The 15,813-nt window shown below is 33.4% G+C and overlaps 1 long non-coding RNA gene across 1 annotated transcript in view; it reads right to left on the bottom strand.

Annotated features, from left to right (window-relative positions):
- LOC307185963 overlaps positions 1-15,813 on the bottom strand; it is a 445,156-nt gene that overhangs the window by 38,622 nt on the left and 390,721 nt on the right. The window lies entirely within an intron of this gene.

The raw sequence follows: 15,813 nt of genomic DNA, 5'->3' as shown, positions 1-15,813 counted from the left end.
TCCTTAAGGTCTCTTCAAGCCTTAAGATTTTTTTTGTTAAATTAACAATAGATCAAAGTAACAAGAACCATGAATAGTTAAAATAACATGAAAAGTTATGATGTATATAAAGATCTGTGGATTATTCTCATCATAAATAAATTGTAAATTTTGCATTTTAATTATCCTTCCTAGACCCCCATCTAAAAATATATCTATACTGTTATTTATTTTGTAGTGTTGGGAGAAATGAACAAAGCTTGAGTGCTACACATGGTGATAAATTTAAAATATGTTAAAAAACCACGTTCTGACTTGGCAATCATTCTTTTGTGTATATAATGAACCTGTAGTATTTTTCTTTCAAATTTTACTTCTGAGCTATAGTTATCTACAAATACATGTGCATACATGCCTAATCTTTGGGTTTCCAAGAGTGATTGTAAAGAAATTTAAAAATAAATCACTTTACAATCTCTCATGCAGTAAGTATGCGCTAGAGCAACTTATTATGGTGAGCGAAAGGATGTATCACATTGAGGTTTCACTAATTCCATATTGTGCTAAAGCACTGATACAAAAGAAGGACATGAATTAACAAACAGCACATCTTACTATTGAGGTATGTTAGATAATACAGTCAGATATTATAACCTAATTTCCAACTTAGAAAAGTTTTAATGAAAACTGTGGATAGTTGCTCAGATAAGCCAGAGAAGGAATGAAGAGCACAATTGTCCACCATTAATCCATTTCATTAAATTCAAGAATTTGAGCATATTAAGATAAATCAGAATAAAAATGAACGCTGAAAGCCATATACCTTTCAATCAAAAACAGGATTAGGAGCTGACATTGAACTGAGAGAGAGCCTAATTTAAACATGCTAGCCTCTGAACTCTTGGAGCCCCCTGAGAATGAAGTTTTATTCATATGAAGCACTTGTTCTGAATAATAGCCATGTTCCTTTGGCACTTACACCTAAAGAGTTTAACTTAGTCAATCATCACTTCTTTCCATTGTCTTCTTACAGATAATTGTGTCTTGGGGCTGCAAATAATATCATTATTAACTCTTTGAGATAGCCACTGTGTCTTCTGAATAGTGGCAAAATCCATAAAGCAGTTGAGTGGATTTTTACATCACTGGAAACTCATCAGTCAAGAGATGGTAGTCCTGTTAAGCAGGTGACAGACATTAAAGAGATTCATTACATCTGAAAATGCCAACTCCTTGTAACAGCTTACTGAATATGCCTGCCACTACAAAGGTCAGTGTGTAAGATGTGACTAATACTGTTGTCTGAAAGCTCATATACTTCAATGCCAGTTTTCATTGCACCTTTTGTTTGGCACATATTGGGTGAAAGTTGTATTAGTTTTCACCCACTTGAAGAGGTAGATAATAGCTAGAGTTTATGATCACAGTGCTTCATTAAATGCATTCTGCATTGAATGAATCAAACTTATTGGCTTTATTTCTGTAACTTTCTGTTGAAGTGTTTAAGGTTACACTATGAGTGATCAAAAAATACTTCTTGAGTAAGATGCTATGTTGACAGCTTTGACAGAACTAAGAATGACTTTTAATGAGTCTGTATCTAGGTAAGTGTCGATGCTTCAAATATGAAGGTTCCAATACCCTGTTTGGATTAGAAGGGGAAAAATGGTATTTTGCCTATAGCTAGCATTTCCTAAAGATCCTTTCATAGGCAATTGTATTAACACCAGAACAGTTCTCTATATAAATGTTTGTGGTATTGGCACAATTCCTGGAATACTATGGTTGTATATATACATATACATATATATACATATATATATATATATATGCATGTGTGTATAAAATACTGACCAAAAATAGCACCAAATAAAAGTTATGGGCTCCATTCTTCCTCTAAATTCTGGGGAATATAGGCTCAAAAATACTAAATCAATATACCCTATTTAATTTTCTCAGCTTCAAAGTCTCCAATTCACATTAACCAAAGAGTGTGATTATTGGTGCTATATGATCCTGACATCACTTACAGTGCCTGGAAGTGTTGCCTTGGTAGGGAACAGACAATGATCTTATAATGTTTCTCTGTAGTTGGGTTATATATTTGATTCATATTTAAGTATGCTTATTCTTGAGAGAAAGTATAACATTCTCTGAAGAAAATTTTTTCTAACATTCTTACCTGAAATGTCTTTCCTATACTCTACGCTGGCCGTTTTCCTATCTGAATGTAACTTTAAAACTTTTAAAAATATGAATGGATCACCCTACCTTAAAGTCCAGTACACTGGCTTCCTATGAATAAATTGTTCCCATCCGCTTTAAGGAAGTCATCTGACCCACAAATCTGACAGATTAAAGTATGCCAGAATATGGCAATTTTTTTTTCTTTAGAAGAGGTAAATCATATATCCTAGGAATAAAGTGTCTGCTACATTAATGCAGTTGACTTCTGGTCATAGTCTGTCCTTACATAGTGACTACTATATCATTTATATCAAACAAAGAAACATTTTAAAGGAGGCAAGGGAGGTGAGTGGCATTTGTCACACAGCTGTGCAGAGATATCTCAGGTAATTTCTTGAGCCTCTGATGTATTGTGCTATCAGTCTTAATTTTCTCCTGCCATTTCTTCATGAACCAAAGAAAAAATTATTTTCTTAAGATCTCAAGTGAATGTGAAAATAAGATCAAATAACCTATATTTAGCAAAGAAAGTTTAAAAAAAAAGGAAAAATGAAGTGGCTTAAATTTTAGAAGACAGGCCTGACATATTATGTCCCCTTTAAATGCTTCCTCATCAGGTTACATGTTCTGCTAATTTTTAAAGAAATCTGAGCTAGAGATTTTATATTACTTAGATTAAAATAAACTATTTTATGTGAAGTACAATGTACATAATATGGAGCTTTAAGTAATGTTTTATTATGTCACTGTATCCCTGCCGGTGAGAGGCAGTATTATTTAATTCTGAAAGGATGCTATGGTAAACTCTGTACATATTATTAGCTCTTTCTAATGCACACAATATGAAGAAAGAACTGAGATTTAAAGCATGAGACTTTAGTTCTAGACCAATCTGCCACTATCCAGTTATGAAATATTAGTGAGTGAACAAGTGTCTCTGGACATTGATAAATCTTCTTTTAACTGAATACATGCAATGAACAATATCTGAAATTCTATAATCAGTAATGTCTTTAACTTTAATCTCTTGAGAATAAGACCAAAATATAGGCTAAAATCACATTTGGGAATGATTTTTCATTATATGTATACATGTATATATGTTTTATATGTATACGTATATATGTTTTTCCTATTTCTAATCCCATATCCCCACTAATATAAACATATATTTGGGGAAGAAATTTAGAAAGGCATACGTGCACAGATTTTATTGGTTAGTGAAGTGCCTGAACCTGCCAAAATAAGCATTTTATTAAAATATTTGGTTGAAATCAAGTAAACACAGGTTTCTTCTTTCAACCTAATAGACTGTCATCATATGTTTTGGTATTGAAATGATGCTAGCATGCCTCCAGATTACTTTAAATGAGGAACATAAAAGGTACAATAAATGGCAAAGTAAATGGTAGAATAAAGCACTGATCTAGATTCCCTCTCCGGTAAGCTCTAGGGATAATAAGTTCAATTTTTTTAAGGCAAGGTGTTCAGTGATAAAAGATTGGGCCAGCTATCATTTATAGTCTCTCCGCTCCAAACCCAACCTTCTTTTTCCCAGTTTTGTGGACCCTGTACGTATTTCTGTTTCTCTAGCTGGTACATTGTTGGGCTTTTGTTTCAATAATGAGTGCTGGAGCGACATAGTGAGGTGATAGTGACAAGAAGCCACTTCCCTCAGGTTGGGTGCTGCCTCCATATTTTATCTAGTGCAGGAGGTGAGGCTTGGTGGCTCTCACTTCATGAGACTTTATAGACAGTTTCTAGCCTCACTGTCTTTCACAGGAGCTGTGCCCTTACTTTTAAGCCATGCTCTTCCTACCTGGCTGGCTGCTTTTACAGATGAACTTCATCCATCATCAAGCAACTGACTATCCTTTATGAGGTTGCTTGTAAAGAAGGTCCAGCTGAGTGAGACCTCAGGCAACTGCCTCACCAACACGTAACTTACTTCTACAGACCAGCTCACATCTGCCCACTTCCTCTGGCAATGGCAGACCGTTTCTGTAGATCAGCACTGGCCTGCATCCTCTAGAAAGCTTTGTTGCCACTGGAAGACTGCTTGTCTCTCTCTAGCCATGCCTTCTGCAAAGAGTTTGAAATCTCAGCCTTGGGTGGAGGAACCTCTCCTAAGTCCTCAGTTTCTTTCACTGTCCAGTATCCTTCAACTTAGTAATAGTATAACGTGTTTATTTGCACTTGCAAATTCTGGACTCCACAGAGTTCCTTATATCTCTTTTAGTAGTTAAAGGCTTTGTATAAGTTAATGATTCTTTATAATAAAGATTCCTTGTTTAAATTACTAGTGTATTTTTTGTCTCTTAACTGGACCCTCATTGATAATAAAAGTATAATGGAACTCATTGCTTTTGTTTAGCAATTCAACTTTCATATTTTTTGGAAGTAAAACAAAAAAAATGCAGTGAGTATATGAATGTTAGGAAAATAATTTGAACTAAAGTTCACAACATTATTGTCAGAGGAAGAAAATTAATATTCCTAGGCACTAGATACTCTCATGGCTTCCTGAGATATAAACACCCCTTTCACCTGCCAAGATCCAGGATGCCTATATAAGGGCTTAGGTATTGGACAAATGAATTATCTGTAATTCATGTCATCTGTATCAACAACTAATTTCATCTTTCTTAAAATGTCCAGGTAATTGTAAATTTTTTGACCATTCCACTTAGCAACATTTTAATCTTTTCTTCTGTCAGTATAGTTTGCCTCCTTTTAGAGAGGGGAAGAAAAGAGGGTGGAATATTAGATTGAGCTATGGTATATAAAAGAGAGACAGAGAGACTTGAGAGAAAAGAGAGGGAAAACTATTAAAATAAAGCTTGGTCTTTATGTTTCATTAACGGCCATATTTGCCAACAAAATACAACAGAAAAGAAATTGAACTGAAACAAACTACCATGTGGTTATTCTGGGAGTTTTAATTGCCCTTACCTTTTCTTGTTCTCAGCTTGCTTTTGTTAACACGCCTACCCACTTTTCCTTTTCCTTTATCTCTGCTCCGTGTTAAAAGCTAGAATGTCCCCAGTAGATGTTTAAGCTGAACCTCTGAGCCAACTGAGGCAACAAGTTGTGGTTAATAAAGTATAAGAGTTTAGAACTAGAAGCAGCCTTAAAGATTGTCTACTCAAACCCTTAATTTCACAGAAAAGGGGGATAAAGCTAAGGGAGTCAAGAACTCAAAAATAAAAAAGGATGGTCTGACATAAGAATGGGTAGTTTGGGTTCCTGGGTTCAAACTTGGTTCCATGAACTTGGTTCTCTATCTATCATATACCCTTGAGGTTAACATCAGGCCTAACTTTCAAAGTACATCAGGATTTTGCTCAGAAAACAAAACATTATCCAGAAAAAATAAATTTTTGTTGATATTAGTAATTATATTCTTAACTCTGGCATTCCTGGAAGATGCTAGTATAATGTTTTTAGGTCAAAAGGATACTCTCACAGTTTTCTAGGCAATTCTCAAATATTCATTCTCTCTTTCATTTAACAAGCAATTATTGAATGTCCTTAATGTGTTCTTGGTGTCGGCTAGGCATTCGGGGGGAAGAAAGAAAATTAATAGAAAAAGGCAGAAATGTTGATCCTTGATTTCAAAAATCCTAAAACCTATATTTTAAACAACATAAGCACATTTGATTGGCATTAGTACATTTAAAATACTATAATTCTAAGTAATAAATTATATGGGTCATACATTCTAAACAGAAAGAAAATAAAGGCATAATCATGGTAAGGTACATTTAATCTAGAAGTTTTTTGAGAAGGCTCAATAATGTAATGAATACAAAGGTGAAGAGGAGAAAAAGTAGGGAAAGGCTTTTTAAATGGTAAAACTCGCACAAAGTCAGGAAGAGTGAATAATAAAGGAAAGTAGCAGATGAACTAATGTGGATGAAATAGTAACTAGTTTGAGAAAGTAATTTTAAATGGCAATATTTATCTGCAGTATAAGAAAAGAAACTTGATTAAAAGTAGATATTCATAACATGGACAGCAATTCTATTAGATAGATAGGTAGGTAGATAGATAGGGAAACAGCTACATCAGAAATATAAAATCATTAATATAGAAAACAGTATAATGATGACATACTTGTATTAAAATGAGGAAAAAAAGAAGTGGTTACCTGTGTGTGTGTTTCTGGAAACTATTAAATGGTTAATTTGTATTCTTGTTCACTTTTACTAGTTGTGTTCAAGGAAAGAATAAATTATATGAAGATTTGACCAAAAGCAAAGAAAAACCCAGCAGGCTTCATTGAGATTAACTGTTTCTCAGAAGCTCATAAGTGAACAAGTCAGATCATTGTGGTCATTTATCTGTAGTTGATTGCATCCATTTATCAAACCTCTCTTGTTTCCCCCACTTTTTTTTTTTTTTTAGTAGAAGTCCACTTCAGTGATAAAGTAACTTTACATGATGCTACTTTTCTTTAAATAATTTTCTTCTCTGACCATTATTGCTTTCTTCATTTCTTATATCATTGCTTCTGATCATTCATTAAGCAGTTAGCAGTTTTAATGATTAAAAAAAAAAGAAAACTAAAACTAGAGAAGATGGAAGAAAGGAAGGAAAGATATACACTGTAGTAAACTCATCATCTTTATACCACGTTTGTCATACTAAGAAAGGAGAATTTCTTAAAACATGTTTGGATGTCACCAATAAGATTACTTGTAGGTTTTTCTAGGAATGATGATAGTCTTACCTGTATATTCATATACAGAGTTGAACTATGCCTATATGAAGATTAATCACTCAATTTTTATTGTAAGAAGGGATTTAGAATTTATATTTAAGTCAATATAGATATTTGAGATTATAGATGAATTTTCTATTATAATTATTGTATATTTATGAAAAATGACTACAGATTGAATGTGAAATTATAGGGATTATTATAGTGTAGTTATGGAAAAATATGAACATTTTATGGGATAGTCTTCATTTAAAAATAAAATTTCATATCTGAGAGTTTAGACACTGGAGATAGGCTTACTCATACCATAGAATATCAAACTATGCACTTTCATAATAGTAAATGCTACCAAGAATAAGCCTTTACTGAATTAAGAAAACATAATATTTCTAAGTTGCTAAGTAATATAAAAGAAATTAAAGCACATGCAATAATTAATACTGGTTTTATAATTCTGTTTAACTGTTTGTAAAATGTCTAATGTATACAGTGAGTTAACTATAAAAATAAAAATATGTGCCGTAATTGAGTAAAAGTCAGTACATATCATAAAAATAATTTGAAATATGGTGACTCGAACATAAACTTTTGCTGAAGATGTCTAGCCTTAAATCTGATACAACTTTTCAATATACCTATACTCTTTTCCAGAGTTTTCACAGCATAGTCATAACATTAGCCTGATGTACATGTTAAAAGCATATTTGAGTAAACATTTCAACTTGTACAATAAGTCAAAATAAACACAAAAATTGATACTTTATAAACAGATCAGGATTGAACATGAGATAATTCCATGTATCTAATAGATTGAATGATTTTACATTTTCATGGACAAAATTACAAATATGCTACAAAAAATACTGAACTTGAAATCAGAATTTTGGGGTTTCCATTTTCATATGTCCAATCATTAGCTTTTTACCTACTTTAGCTCTCTGAGAAACTTTCTATGCTGTGACTGCTTTCCCTACTGGTCCATTTCTCTCATTCTAAACATGTCATTATATTTCCCATCCTTAGGAAAACAAAACAAAACAGTAACAATTATATCTACACTCCAAAAATAAAACCGTCCTCAGATTCACCATCTACACTTTGGAATAGACTATCCTATTCTCTTCCTCTTCCTCCCTAAATTTATTTTTAGACCACAGGTATAAAAGATTGAGTAACCATTTTCATTAGTGTAAAGCACTTTATCACCATCAGTAGAATGTCCCTCTTGTTATAATATTTAATACTAATTGTATTCCTTTTATATCCATGGATACTCTGATCCCCATTGGCATTTACTTAAACACATATGTATATATTTGAAAAACGATGTGCCCTTGCAAAATGCATACTGCTGTTTTATGTGTATACTACACATGTTAAGTATATGTGAATGGCATTTTGCTATTCTGCCCTTGTTATTCATTCAACACTATGTTGTTAATGTGTTTTTTTTTTTTTTTCCTTTTAATGACATCTTGGGAAGATTCCAGAGCTTTCCAGTTGAGAAACTAAAATAGCTTATCTGAATGTCATTCATTCTGTTAAACAGGGGGAGCACCTCCAGAGGAAAAAATACATAAAACAGGTCAACCAGACTAGTTTCCTTGTAAATGTATTCTCAAGTAAATAGGAAAAAAAAAAAAGATATCTGCTGAGGGGAAGAGAACTTATCATTAAAATGCGCTTCATAGGATGACTCTGCCTAAGAATAACCTGTACTAAGTAGAACTTAGGTTCTCTGAGACTTGATACCCTGGAGAATTCTGTGTAAGCTATGCAATCTCTGATATAAAATGGAGGTGTGTCATAATTGCAATTCTTGCTGTGTGAAGCAAGCAAGCACTCTATAAACTCATTAGGAACCTCATCTCTCCTGTGCCAGAGATGCATATCTGACACAGAAAGGTGAGGGCCTGGGGAACTGCCTCAGTTTCCCTGACATCTTTCTGCTTCACTGCACCTTCTTGCTTGCCTATGTCCTTGAATTTATTTAGTAAAGCTTGACACCCAGTGAGATCTCTGATTTTAACTGACTGAACAGTCTGATCCTGTATTTAGCCCATTAGTCACTTTCTGTTATTAAATGTCTCATTTGATAATTTAAGTACATTCTCAAGCATTAAAACTTTCAGTCTAGTTCAATTTAAGATATCAATCTCACATCCAATTCAAAGCTTCCAAATCCAGTTTGAAACTTGATCTTAAGCTCAAGAACCTGCAGCAGAAGAGAGGCACAAGCTGCTTTCTCGTTATTCCTTCTCTCTCACCGCCTCCATCCATTCCCGCACTAGTGGCTCTTCTATAAGTTGGGATGAAAGGTTAAGGGATGATGTAAACAGGTAAAATCCTTATAAGACTGCCACTACTTTAATTTAGACTTCAATGAGAGCTCTATCACAGGCATTTGAATGTTGCTGTTTCTAGGATCCCCTTCTTCAATTTACATTTTTGGGAGGCCTTATTAAGGCATAGAAAGACAGATACCTTATGTGGGAAGTGCATTTTCATGAAAGTTGACTTCTTGTGATCCTACCCCTCAGGGTTCTTGCTACTGGCAACTCAAGCAAGCCTCGCACAGGGTCTGCGAGACAGCTCCTTGGTGAAGTCTGCCATGACTATGAAGAGAGGAGACTTAGCTGATTATCTGCTGAACCTTATAGGCTTATCTGAATGAGCCCTCAAATTGTATCACACAGGAAATTGTATTTCCTGTTCACAAAGAGCATCAATATCCACAGAAAGAACTACTACTTACACCACATAAATGAAATGCTTTTTCCCATTTTCTATTAACTACACCCATCATACAACTCTGTAAGAAACACAAGCTTCAGGGTAGGGAAGGGAAGATGACTGAAAGCGTATAAAGAAGAATAAATCATGCTCCCATACTTTCTCTTGGGAAGGATGCTAAGCCACAGTTCTACTGTGAGCCCAGAATAAAATAAGTTGTTGTATTTGCTGTTAGATTAAAGTTTGACAGAGCATTGGACAGGACTTTATAATATCTTAAGATAAATAGCAACCACCAAAATTAGACCAATTGCAAAACAAAAATAAAAGGAAATCTCTGGGATTCACTGAGATCATCAAAGAGTAGATGTGAGAGAACTGGCAGAGCCTAACTGAACACAGGAGTAGAATAAAAATAAAGCCATTGCTTATTTGTGCCCCATTAAAGTCAACTCATTCAGTGCATCCATTATATACATGAGTCATTTGGGGTTCTTGTCTAAATTGTCTCTTTATAGCCTCCCTACATTTTTATTTTAGGTTTTCTGGGATTTTTGACTTCTCTCTCAGCCAAGTATTGTAAAAATTATCCAGTCACTCATTGCTTTACTATACATTTCCCACCCTCAGATATATTAACACAGCTTCTATTTCTTCCACTCTATTAAAGCTGTTTTTCTAACATGGATCCCTGCATGCATATTTTACTGAGACTCTCTAATACTGTTTAATGGTCAGTTTTTAAACTCTTTGTTCCTTCTAGTTTAATGACACTATTTTGTCTGATTTTTCATCCCCAGTCCTTTGTATCCACTTTTATACTTGATCCTTAAACACTGAATCTCCGAAGGAGTTGTAAACTAGTCCACTGTACTTCTTTTTCTTTCTCTTTGTTTTAATTTACTCTCCTGACTGAATATTCCATCAATATGCTAATGATTTCCAATGCCTCTCTTTAGCCCTCAACCTGCATTTCTAACTCATCTATTTACCTGCTTATAAGTCAGGTCTGTATGTCTCAAAGATGTCTTAAGCTTATACAGTTCAAATTATAACTGAATACTTATTATGATGTCACTTAAACTTCATATATATATTTAATGGCATATATCTGTTAATTTAATGGCAAAAATTTATCCCAGGTACATGAATCTGTAACCTAGGGTCTATCCTGTAATTCTTCATCTCCTCCCACTTCCAATCAATTATCGACACCTCGAGAAAATTTCTCTAAAATGCCCTTCCCCTCTTTGTCATCATATTACACCATACATGCTTTTATTTTAATGCCTATATTAGAGTGGACCCATTTATTCATTTGTCTCTCGCATGAAAGTATATGCTTATCCCGGACAGTAATTCTTAGGCACCTCTGTAGTATATTACCTAGCACAGAGTCTGCAATCAAAAAGTATATGTTCCATATGTATTTTCTGCCCTGAACTGACTTCCAGTTTGCAAAATAGTTTTCTTTTACTTGCTTCTAACATTGATAACCTTTCACTAGATCAAAATATCATTCATGTAAAATATTTTATAAAGAGAAATATGATGTGTCCTTATTAGCTGTGGCTGACCATCTGAATTGCTTTGTGAAATGACGCATAATAAACAAACAAAAAATTGATCACTAAATTTAATTTATAAATGTTTTTTCCTTCCTTTTTAAACATATGCAGTGCCAATTTTTATAAAATTATTGATTCAATTAGGAGAATGCCACTTTATAAAGAATATAATTAAAGTATAAGAATACTTCACAGAATTGCCATAAAAGTAAATTTAACAAGTTCTTTCTATTTATTTCCATGCTGACTGCATATATACTATTTCCTTCCTTTTGCATTAACCTAAGTCCCTCTCTCACAAACAAACTTATTTGCCCTTGCTGTGCACTGTATCTATAACCAGTTTTTTACTTCTTTTTTCGACAAGATATATTATTTTGCTTTTTACACCTACTACTGCTCTCTCTTTACCTTGCTTTCACACTCTTTCTCATTATAATCTGGCAGCTATATCCTCTTGGTCTTTGTTCTCCTTAATCATTTTTGTAGGATTTAGCAATGTTGACCATTTCCTTTTGGACACCTTCTTATCCAAATATTGTTCTACTCAACTGCTCATTCTGTCTCATTTTCTCTTCATAATACAGAAGGTAATAAATTTCCATTGATTTATTCAGTCAGCCAACAAGCATGTATTAAATGGCTCCTGTGTGCCAGCACTTTGCAAATGATAATAAAACACTTATTCCCGAAGAACTTACTATTTGGATGGGAAGACAGATATATAATGAATTCAAACATAGAGAGGAAGTCATTCTAAATAACGTATAAACACCTAGAGGGTTAAATTTAATTTTGACCCAAAAAGCATTAAAGGAAAAATTAGATACAATATACCAAGAAATGTGGTGAGAATTTCCTATCTAATATTTATTCCTTTGTAAGGAATAAATTCAACTATGAATCATTGATAGAAAAATCGGAAAATATAAGTCAAGAAAGACTAGCTTTGCATTCTCAAAAGATACTGCTTTAGAAATTCCTATGCTAATTTTCCACTTTTGTAATGAATTTATGTTTTAAAAATAATGTATTTAGTCAAGAATTATATAATATTTAAATAATATTTCCCCCCTCTGATACACTGTATACCTAATTCAAGTGCAGTAGTCTGCTGTAGCATAAAGTTTTTATCATAGCTTTTGTGATATTTCATACTGACAGGATGTCTGATAGGATGTCTCCTGTCACTCAGAATGATCTTGCACAGCCTTTTGAGGACTCATGCATGTGAAAAATAATCCTTCATGACAGTTTCCTATAATTTAAGACAGCAATTTCTTCCACATCTGCCTGTTTTATTGATAAGCGTCATTGGTGAAAGGGAATTGTCTGCAACCCAGTATAGATGAAAATGAATAGTACTGGAGATTATAAATGTAACCTTGCTAGAGAAATTATATCAATTTGAGACATATTGTCTCTTGAAGGTAGACAAATACTAAAGAGCTGAACCATACAGTTTATGAAACAATTTATTTTTGTCATCTCTTTCAGCAAAATCAAAACCAACTTTTTCTTCTTTCCTTCCTTTCTCTTTTTTCTTTTTTTCTTTCTTTCTTCTTTTTCTTTCTTTCTTTCTCTTTCTTTCTTTTTCTCCCTTCCTCCCTCATCCTCCCTCCCTTCCTTTCTTTCTCCCTTCCTTTCTTCCTTCTTTCCTTCTCTCTCTTTCTTCCTTTTTAGTGCTGTATATGTTAACACTCTGTGCCTCAGTTTACTCATGTATAAAACTGGGACACCAATCATACTTCACAAAATTGTAATTTTTAAAAATGAAATGTTTTCAACAGTGTCTTTCACAGTAGTGTTATTTAAGTGTTGTAACATTATTTTTTCATATCCTTATCAACCTCTTATGAAACATTCAAGTATAAACTTCTGTACCTTATATTGTGAGTCAAGAGCTATGATTCCCTCTCTTATGCTATGTGCAGTGGGCAGAATTCCCCTTAGAACTGTCAATGCCCTAATCACTGGAAGCTGTGAGTATGTTACCTTACATGGCAAAAAAAAATTTGCAGTTGAGATTAAGGTTAAGGCTCTTAAAATAGGTAGAAGAGCATAGATTATCAAGATGAGTCCAATATAATTACATGAGCTCTTAAAACACAGTAAACTCTCTTGGTGTGGAGTCGAGTGAGGTGAAGTAGGAAGAAAAAAAGAGAGATCCCAATCACAAGAATATTGCCACCAAGACAATTTGCCCACCATCACTACACTATTGAATCTCAGAGGCAATAAGATGAGAGAAAGACAGAGGGGGAGAGAGATAGTGCAAGGATAAGAAGGAAGAAAAGGATGGGAGAAGGAAGTAGTTATACAAGAAAAACAATATTAACTTATTCCAAAATAAAGTAAGACTGTAGAGACATCACTTAAAATAGCAACAAAATTAAAATATATTTAAGAATGAATCTAACAAAAATTACACAAAACACAATTGAAAGAAAATTGAAAACCATGATTGAAAGACATAGTAGATTTTCATTTGAAGCAAAAGAAAACACAATAGTGTTATAACAAATGGTATTCAAAGCTAAGTCTCTTATGAGAAACACAAAGAATGGAAGGCAGTTTTTCACATTGTCTAGAAATCAAGACATATTATAAAATATACTAATTAAAATCTAGTAGTTTTATACAAAATTATGGAAATAGATTAGTGGACAAGACTACAGAGTCGGAGGACAAAATATACATATATTTTGCTCTAATTTGAGAGAGGAAGCCTTATAAGTAATCAAGAAAAGATTACTTAGTAAATTTTCCAAAAGTTAGAAAAACTAAATATATGAAAAGCACACATTAGATATCAAATCACTCAAAATTATATAAACATGATAACAGTTAAAACTTAGAGAAAAATTTCTTATCTTGGTATATGGATATATATCTTAAAAAGCAAAAAGCAAGTATATTAAAGATCTGATAAATTTTACCATATTAAAAATAAATATTTTGTGAAACAAAAGACATTCTAAATGTTCAAATAAGCAAAAGACATATGAGTATAAAAATGGGTATAAAATTAATCAGTGTAAAATTATGACAAGCAATTTATGAAAAAAAAAAAAACAATGATCAAAGGAAGAGTTCCTCATAATCATATAATGAGATTCTGTGGAGCAAAAAGAGAAAAATTCTTTGATCTACAAGTATCAACATGGATGTGTTTTCATTATGTTAAATGAAAACAGCAAATTTCTATGAGGCAGGATAATAGGACAGAACTCATGTGAATTACAAATGTTCATAAAAAGTATCATCATAAAGTTTATGGCTATACATATATTCAATATATAGAAATATGCACTGGAACAATACATACTTTTTTTTTTTTTCCTGGAAATATCTGATGGGGGCTGGAGCAGGGGAAAAATACACATTAATTTTGAGTGCTGTGTACAACTTGTGTCTATAATATTAGTTTCTGTGCTTTTAATGTTTTGAAAAAAAAAAAAGTAAAACACGTGGGGAATAATCAATCAGGCTTTTTGGCTCTTTTTGCAACATTATATTTGTTACCAAACTCGAAGCTTCCATCACTTTCTGTATCCATATTATTTTGTCCCAAAAGCTCTTATCTCATTTGCATTCAATTTACTTATAAGAATTTCATCATACCAAATTATTTTTCTTGCTGACAAATTTGTAACAGAAATAAAAAGATCTCATTTGACTTCTACTAAACCTAAGTACAATAAAAGTATTATATTTAATAGTGATGACTCTAAAGACATGTCTGTATTAATTAGATCAAGAAACTAACTTTAATACCAGGTATTAACTTAATATTGAATATTTCCCAGTTCACATAAACCTGAAACTCATTCTGTCTAGTTCCCCCTATATTTTTTAGAGTTTAGTTTGTAAGTGCTTATTTTTAAGTCAATTAAATAGGGCTCTTTTATAAGTTCAATTTTGATAATATTTTCCAGGGGTAGAGACATGGCGTATGTATAATGTGTACACTGACATATAAACAGACAAAGCTAGAGGTCTCATAGCTTCACTTTAAAAACTTAGTCACAACACAGAACACAAAGTACACATGCACAGCCATCACAGGTTGACCAGTAGAGGCCCTAATCAGACACTCCCTTAAATACAAGTGTCTCTCAATGGCTTATGCACGTCAGAACCAACTGGCCCAAAAGAGCACCCCTTACCCAAATGGTGCCTGGTGCCCACAAATGATTCTCAATGGCAGATGCACATCAGAATCAACTGGCCATAGAAGGAGGCTGCCTGGGCATGCTCCAATGGGAAAACCTGGTCCTGAAGCTTGTCAGTTCATCCAAATGCACGTTCCCATCTCCACCAACTGAAAGTGAAAATGGGCAGCTGGTGCTGAGCAGAGGAGAGACAGGGAGCATCCCAGGAACGAATAGTTTCAGCAGCTGCTGGGACTTCCCTGATAATACCCCACTCTGGCCCAACTAGCCATAAGCAGCTCTCAACCACTGCGCCACCAGGGAAGCCGCCTGCTCAATTTTTTTTGATCAATCTTAACAATGAAGCCCTAATGCATAATTTAGATATTTAAAATGTGTCAATTTTAAAAGCTGAATTGAACAGAAACGTTATTTAGAAATCAAACAAATCTCTCTCACTTAAAGTTGA

The sequence above is a fragment of the Stenella coeruleoalba genome, assembly GCF_951394435.1.
Source record: "Stenella coeruleoalba genome assembly, chromosome: 4".
Classification (NCBI taxonomy): Eukaryota; Metazoa; Chordata; class Mammalia; order Artiodactyla; family Delphinidae; genus Stenella; species Stenella coeruleoalba.
The sequence above is the reverse complement of the archived record's forward strand: the minus strand, read 5'-3'. Positions and strand labels throughout refer to the sequence as shown.